General features: G+C 44.4%; 1 long non-coding RNA gene across 1 annotated transcript; it reads right to left on the bottom strand.

Annotated features, from left to right (window-relative positions):
- Positions 1 to 4,022: 4,022 nt before the first annotated feature.
- Positions 4,023 to 6,377, bottom strand: LOC116579467. The gene is made up of 3 exons (XR_004281286.1): positions 6,245 to 6,377; positions 5,510 to 5,612; positions 4,023 to 4,219 (listed from the first exon to the last, which is right to left on the bottom strand). It is a non-coding gene; the product is annotated as an uncharacterized LOC116579467 (long non-coding RNA).
- Between the last annotated feature and the right edge of the window lie 234 nt (positions 6,378 to 6,611).

The following is a 6,611-nucleotide window of genomic DNA, read 5'->3' as shown; positions in this document are numbered from 1 at the left end:
TTGGCTTCCTATCTACTTGGATTGGCGGCATCCTTTGAGTCTCCAGGTGACGGGAATTCTCTCCAGAAACCATTCTTAAAATTATTGTCAAATTCCTTAATGAGGAATTCAAAGCTAAAGTGGCCAGGCTCTATGTTCAACCAGTTGGCAACAGGCAGATCTTCTCCCTTCTGGATTCTTCAAAGAGGGTTGTCTGATAAAACTCTGAAGAGCTGGTGACCATGCCAAGTCTTCTGGTGTGAGGGCAGCTGCCATGCCACAGTCTATCCTGAGCCTGTCTTGTGTATTTCCAAATACTCAAGCATGTGATCTTTACACACACCCATACCCTCTGATGAAATGATGTAGTAATCAGGAGCATGAGGAGGTCACAGGCACCATAATACATTCATTCTCTAAATAATCTCACTTTCTTCCAACAACAGTAATTGGAATTGGGAAGAAATGTTAACACCTGGCACGTTTCAAAACAAGAGCGTGGATCGGTGACCTACTTTGTCCAAGGTCACATAGCTAAGAAATGGCAAAGTAGGGACCTGAACCTGGTGCTGTCTACTCCCGACTCAATGTTTTCAACATTCACCCTCATTGTCTCCACCAAGATAACGAGGTTCCCTGTGGTAACTGCTGGAGGCTGAAAAACATAAGGCCTGAGAGAACTTCAAAATATGAAATGATAACTCTTTGCCCACTGAGATTCTTATTTTAAAAAACCCAGAGGAAGATTATATTAATATATTTATTTAATATTTATGTACAATATTTACATTTACAAAACGCTTTAGAGTGTAATGGAATGGGCAGAAATTTTTATTTGGGCATATAATTGTCTTTCCTTTCATATTCATTTATTCCTTTGATTTGTATAATATGTTCTCCACTTGGTCTTCTGAGATCATGTACAATAGTAACAAATTTTAAATAAGATTAATAAAAGATAACTTCGTATCACTCACAGGGAAAACTGACTAGGGCCATGCCGGGCTCCGTTCTTCATAAACGTTATGCAAAAGAGTATAATACCATCCCCAGAACACTGTCTATAACACCAGCTGTGCTTATTCATGGTGCTTTAAAAATATATTGAGTTCCTATTCCTCATTTATTTTGTGGTATTCACTTCCTGCCCTTCAGGTGGTTGGGGAGCTCACCATTTCAGATGAGGAAATGACTTTGGTAAGCATCCTCTCAAGCAGCCACACTACACCCTTCTTTCACTGCTCACCAGGCAAGAAGCCTCTGCACAGCTTTCTTGCTGGCAATTCCTTCTACCTGGAAATCTTTTCCCCAGATGGTCACATAACTGCTGGCTTCAGTTTCTTCAGGCCTGAAATCAAGAGACGCCTTCTCCAAGAGGCCTGCCCCAACCGCAGATCCCAGAGAACCCCCTGTTCGGCGTGCAACCTGGCCTGTCTTCTATTTTCTCTTTAGCACATGGTCCTTTGTGTTAAGAACCCTAGAGTTCCGGGGTTTGGTGAGAATAGATTTTAAAAGCATACTGATAAATCCCTATCGTGTCATTTTTAAATGGCCACAAGCTGCTTTAAAATTCATCTTTTAAGGAATCTCTTTAGTGTAAAGTATTCAGAGGGTTTGCAATACATTCCCTGTCTTTTTAAGGACCCTTATCATTACAGAGGAGGGCATGCAAATGTGTGCCTGGGGCAAATGCCTATATTTAGGTCAACCTACAGGTTCTAAATAACTTGTACGTGTCATCAGTGGGTTAAAAGTTATTCTCAAAACAATAATTTCTCATTCTTGCGTGCATGTGTGTGAGTATTAATTTTTTTCTTTAAAACTTATAGGCAGGAGTGCTTTACTCAAGTGTGGTTAGAAAGATCAGGGCAGGGGTGCCTGGGTGGCTCGGTCGGTTAAGTGTCCAACTCTAGGTTTCAGCTCAGGTGGTGATCTCAGAGTCATGAGATCGAGCTCCACATCAGGCTTCACGTTCGACACAGAGTCTCTCTGAGTTTCTCTCTCCCTCTTCCTCTGCTCTTGCCCCCTCCTTAAATAAATAAATCTCCAAAAAACCACAAAAACAAAAAACAGAGAGAGCAAGAAAGATCAGGGCAGTGGCCTGTACTGAGGCAGGGGGTTGGGGGTAAAGCAGGCTGGTCAAGGGGTTCTCAACTGAGGCTGCTCATTAGTAGTGTTATATCCTACCAACCAGGACCAATCTAACCTGGATCTTGGGGGGCGGGGCATGAGCTCAGTCAGGCATCACTATGTTCCCCTGATTTACAGTAAGGGATGAGAACCACTGTGGGTCAGCAAGCTGTTAGCATCTGGTCTTGAGGGGAGTGAGCGACAGTTCTCCACCTCTGCTTCCCCCAGGCCACCACATAGAGGTGCCTAATTCCTGTTCAGCTCAGGATCCCTCTCTCCGCCTGTCCGTGGTTTCTGGAACTAGCCTCGCTGTCTTCAACACAGTGTCCAGGGATCCTAGCGGTGCTTCCCACATCCCAAGCCACCAGCTGGGGCCCTGCTACTATCCAATTGGATCACCCAAATTACAGCGGAGCCCCTCTTGGCTTATCAAAGCCTGGCGAGGCCTGCTGCTGCCGAATCTCCTGACAGGTCCAGCTCTTCGAACCATGGGCCCCTGAACAGGACCTTTGAATTTATGAAGCAATGAGTTCGCTTCTTTAGCAAAGTTGCACAACAAGGAGAAGGGGTGTGAAGAATGGGGACCATTAGTGCCATTGGTCAACCCCAGGTGGGAGGCCAACAGGGGAGGTACTGATGGAGTGTTTCTGGAAAGAAGCAGACATCGTAGGAACATCGGCTACACAGGGAGTTTCCTTTGATCTGAGGTGAGAATAAGATGTGACAAAATCACAGTGATGATTGCATTGCCGTGAAGTGTCCAAAATGTGGCAACTCAGTGTGGCACGAGAAAGATGTGCAAACTATTTAGATCAGTCACTAGTGGAAACCTCGCAATGCCACTAGCAGGCATGAGCCAGAGGAGAGAAGGGGCTTGGCTGAGATCCTGCCCTGGATGTGTAGGTCTACATGGCAAAGCTGCCTTCTCCCATGGAAGCAGGGGCTTCTGCAACCACAGCTGGCGTTATTAGAAGGCCTACGCAGACCCAGTGGCACCGGGTGCCCTGGGTTCATACCTTGTCTTCTGGCACAAGGGGCTTCAGCTCTGAATCCCCTCTTCTCGGGGCACCTGGGGGGATTGCATTTCCCTCACCCTTTGAAACATGAGAGGACATGTCATCCATCACTTCCTTATGGAAGCAGTCAAGAGCCACTGTTTTATTTTGTCATTATTGTTGTCCTTCATACCCCCCCACCCTCAAATTATGAACCTCATGTTCAGATGGTGGCACCCAAAGATGGCGAAACCTCGGGTCCCTGGGTGACCTTACAAGAGCTCAGCCCCCTGCTGACCCACACTGGGCAAATAGCATGAAAGAGAAAGGAACCTTGATTGCGTTCAGCCTTGGTGCGGCGGGGGATGGTTCTGAGGGCTGCAGAGCCTAGCTGATTCGGACTCCTTTGAGGACTTTCCCCATGAAGGTGCCCCACAAGTTCTCTAGAACTTTAATGTCTCCCTCTAGCCTGGTACAGTAGAGGAAGCAGTTTTGTTATTGGTTTGTTTCCTTCCCCGAGAGGAAAAGATTTCCTGTCCCTACCCTCTTGTGCTCATCTAAGTGGATGGAGGTGAGGGGGCAGAGAATCCAGCATCTTAATACAGTGCATGAACTCAACTCGTAGACCCATCTGGCTCGAGGATTTTCGTTTTTATATTACAGACGAAGGAGAGCTCCAAATAGGTTAAGTCACTTTCCTAAAAATCCCTTAGCTGGGAGACGTCAGAGCTGGGACCAGAACCCAAGCCCATCTCGACTTCAAAATCTGTGTTCTTTTCCTGCAGCATAAACATACAAGCAGTGAGCTCTTAACTCCTAGCTTGTTCATGCTTTTCTCCTCCCCATAATCTCTTTCAAATAATCTTTAGTTAGGTCAATCTACTATTCAAAGCTATTATTCTTAGAATTATGTCCTTCTTTCATTCCATCCAGATTTGTTTTTACTGATCTTTGACACCTGAGGGGCTACAAATCTGTGTGTTTGTTTAAACTCCAGTCAAACACACTTGTGTTTGTTTTAAGTTGGAATATCACCACCAGGATATCTGGAAACGCCTCCTCTTCGGCAGCTACAGGTTTTCAGAAACATGAGGGCTGCCTTGTATGGCAAGGATCTAGGAGGAGAGAAATGGAATGAGACAGAGAGGGGAAGGGTTTATTTGTGAAAAGGGGAAAATGAAGGTTTACTCAATTAACAGAGGCTTTTTGGTCCAAACATCGTCTCAGCTGTCATGTCCATGACCCTTAGAAATGTACAAGGCATCTACTTCAGGAAAGGCCCCCGTGCCTCCCACTGAGCCTCACCAAAAAGACGATGAAATTGCAATGCATGGGGTGCCTGGGTGGCTCAGTGGGTTAAGCCTCTGCCTTTGGCTCAGGTCATGATCTCAGGGTCCTGGGATCCAGTCCCACATTGGGCTCTCTGCTGGGCAGGGAGCCTGCTTTCTCCTCTCTCTCTCTCTCCACCTGCCTCTCTGCCTACTTGTGATCTCTGTCAAATAAATAAATAAAATCTTAAAAAAAAAAAAAAAAGAAATTGCAATGCAGATCCACACATCACTCCCTCCATGTACATGGGTTGGTTCACTTGGCTTTGGAAGTGCATCCAAGCTGCCTTGTTCAACCTCAAGGGGAAACTCAAGCGAGCCTCGGCCTGCCATCTCTGACTCCTGACATGACTTCTCGATGGAGGGCCAGGATTTTTCTCAAGTGTAACAATATTAATTATCAAGTCACTTTAAAACACGTGTGATGTATGTGTGCATTTATTTCACAGGAACGGTATAAAGATTAAATACTTAATGAATCCATTTTTCATATCAAGGATATATTTGCCCTACGCCTAAATATATCTCTCCCTTCTGTTTCTCATGAGAAATATAGCTATCTTTATTATGTAATCAGTAATATATCATTCCTTCTAAGCAGGATCTAATTTTAGCAACATGATGAATGGCCCAGGAATGTATTCCACTGCCCTCTGCAGAAAGGAATATATATCAGACCTGCTCAGGTGTGTGTCATTTCTTGATATCAGGAGCTTTCTGCTCCCCAAGTGGCAGCACAGGCTTTTCTGGCTAAAAGCCCCAAGTTCTGTCTGTTTCGGTTTGTGCAGACCCCGTTAGGAAACAACCATGTGTGAAAAATTTCCAGGTTGCTGGCTCCAACCAATGAGGGATGGGGCTCTCCTGTGCCTGTGTTTATGTCACCGGCTAGAAAAGGAACCAATGGGATTTTGGTTTTTCCTTCTTCAATTCATTTCTGTGCAGAAATGGCTTGCGGGGGACTACCCTCAAGTCCCCAGCCACCATCGCTCAATTTTTCCCAGTTTGTCTTTAAGCGGAGAAATTTCTTTAAAATGCAGGAATCACTCTAGTTTGACTAGCAGGATAAGGAAGGAGTACCTTCTTTTTTCTGGAGCTTCCAAAGAGAAAATGTTCATTTTTCTTCCAGGCTACCTGTGAGTTTTCTGGCAGCTTCTGCACATTCATCATAGGCACCTGCCCCCTACATTTTGATAAAATTTTAATTTTAAGATGATTTTAAATTCATTTTTAATTTAATCTGTAAGAGAGGCAAAACAGTACTCTATCCCCATTTTGCACCTGAAAGATTGAGGTTCTGATAGATTAAAATGTGACTCATTCAAATTTTGAGATATGGCCCTGTAAGGACCCAAACCTACAACTCCATATTATACTACTGACTATGCTTAATATTTAAGGGTATCTATAAAAGATAGAAGGTAAAATTTAGGTTTTTGTGGGGGTTTTTTGCAACAACTGTATATGTAAAACTCTGAAATTCTTTGTGCAACTGTTGTATTTGTTGATTCTAAGATGTCTTTTTTTTTTCCTCTCATATTCACGCCTTCTTTTTTTTTTTTAATATTCACACCTTTGAACCTGGAGTACATCCTACAGTTAGTGGTTTCTTTCTTAGTGGTTGCAGCAGACTGATCCTTAAAAGGTCCCAAATAATCACCCCCTTCTTTTTCTCCATGCCCTTTGCAATATCACTTTGTTAACTTCCCATCAAATAGGTCAGTTTCCTCATGACTTGAAAATGGGTTAGTCTCATCTTTACTTATTCCTGTAGAGGGCGCTATTGGTGCCCTAGCCATTCTCCTTTGCTCTTACCTACTTCAGCCTGCCTGACTTCCAGAAGCACCTGCGTTTCTTTGCCCTGAGGGCCATCTCTGGCTGCCAAAGCCCGCCTTGCCTGCTGTGATGGCTTAAAGAACATGTTCACAGATCCTTTGACACTCTTCCCTCCTCTCTTCTTGAATGTGGGCCAGACTTCATGACTTGACTTGCTTCTATCAAATGGAATGTGGTGGAAATGACAATGTGATTTTGAAAACTAGGTCATAAAAGGCACTGCGGCCACGCTCTGTCTTGGATCACTCACTGGCATAAGACATACACCGTGAGGACCCTGGAGTTGTCTAGTGCAAAGGTCTACATGGAGAGGAATTGGCCAACCACTTGAATGGGTTATCTTAGA

Source organism: Mustela erminea, chromosome 19, assembly GCF_009829155.1.
Source record: "Mustela erminea isolate mMusErm1 chromosome 19, mMusErm1.Pri, whole genome shotgun sequence".
Taxonomy (NCBI): Eukaryota; Metazoa; Chordata; class Mammalia; order Carnivora; family Mustelidae; genus Mustela; species Mustela erminea.
The sequence above is the reverse complement of the archived record's forward strand: the minus strand, read 5'-3'. Positions and strand labels throughout refer to the sequence as shown.